Source organism: Rhincodon typus, unplaced genomic scaffold, assembly GCF_021869965.1.
Source record: "Rhincodon typus isolate 14 unplaced genomic scaffold, sRhiTyp1.1 hic_rhity00012690, whole genome shotgun sequence".
NCBI lineage: Eukaryota > Metazoa > Chordata > Chondrichthyes > Orectolobiformes > Rhincodontidae > Rhincodon > Rhincodon typus.
Genome location: NW_025978328.1, coordinates 5360 through 6565, shown reverse-complemented (window position 1 = coordinate 6565; position 1206 = coordinate 5360). Strand labels below are relative to the sequence as shown.

At 47.9% G+C, this 1206-nt stretch overlaps 1 long non-coding RNA gene across 1 annotated transcript in view; it reads right to left on the bottom strand.

The window, feature by feature from the left end:
• Positions 1-405: 405 nt before the first annotated feature.
• The window catches only part of LOC125482571, a 6160-nt gene continuing 5359 nt past the window's right edge, over positions 406-1206 (bottom strand). Inside the window, exon 3 of the long non-coding RNA XR_007261680.1 lies at positions 406-550. This is a non-coding gene — a long non-coding RNA (uncharacterized LOC125482571). The remainder of the gene's footprint in view (positions 551-1206) is intronic.

The following is a 1206-nucleotide window of genomic DNA, read 5'->3' as shown; positions in this document are numbered from 1 at the left end:
CGGACGTAGGTAGGGAGTTCGTGGACCAAGGGGGAGAAAATGGAGTCGAGATAGGTGGAGATCAGTTCGGTGGGGCAGGAGCAGGCGGAGACAATGGGTCGACCAGGGCATTCAGGTTTGTGGATTTTGGGAAGGAGATCGAAGCGGGCAGTGCGAGGTTGGGGAACGATGAGGTTGGAGGCCAGAGATTGTGGCTGTGATACTGTTTATTATCCTGTCGGGAAAGTTGAAACAGCCTTGCAAGGACAGCAAATCAGATTTAAATAAAAAGGCTGCAGGTAAGATCCCTGACCGTAAAACCCTCTCAGTGATCGGACACAAGGGCAGTGTGGTTCATTTCGACACCAGCTGAGAAACGTCTTAACCAGCCCCCACAGCCCTCAAATTAAAAAAAAGGTCAGAAAATGATGAGACTGCACCCAAGTCAATTATTTCTTGAACAGTTGAAACGGTTTCCCGCATTCATACAAAAATGGTTACTCCGCGCACGTCTTGATGGAGCGATTGTAGCTTGGTCCGGCCATTTGCGCTGAACAGATTTCTCCATAACCTGTGAGGGTGTCAAGATAAAAACAGAAACTCAGGACCCTGGATATAAAAAGGGAGAACGAGCAGAGGAGGAAGACGGCTGGCTCCTCGGACCTGCAATCGGATCCCAGCTGATGGTGAAACCGGTCAAAGTCCCTTTGCAGAATGAAGCTTGACTTGATAGACCAACGGTTTTATGTTTGCAACGTGTTTAATCACACAGTGACCATAGTCACCGAATAGATTCGCAAGGGGCAGCCCCTCCTTACTTTGAACAAAAAAAAGCAAACATTAGTCAGACACAGAAGGACGCAAAACATTTTACACCAGAAATTCGACTGGGGTCGCCATGTAAATTCTGTAGCTACAAGGGCAGGTCAGAAGCTAGGAATACTGCACTGAGTCAGGAGGGGAGTTACTCAGTGCGCTATTCCTAGCTTCTGACCTGCTCTTGTAGCTCGAGTATTTACAAGGCTATGCCAGTCGAATTTCTGGTGTAAAATGTTTTGCGTCCTTCTGTGTCTGATTAATCTTTGCTAAGAAAAAGTACAAAGGCCGCCCCCTTGGGAATGTATGATCACTGTGATTAAACACGTTGCAAAAATAAACTTGCCCCTGGATGGGGGCAGCTCCAACAACACTCAAGAAGCTCGACACCATCCAGGGCAAAGCAGCCCC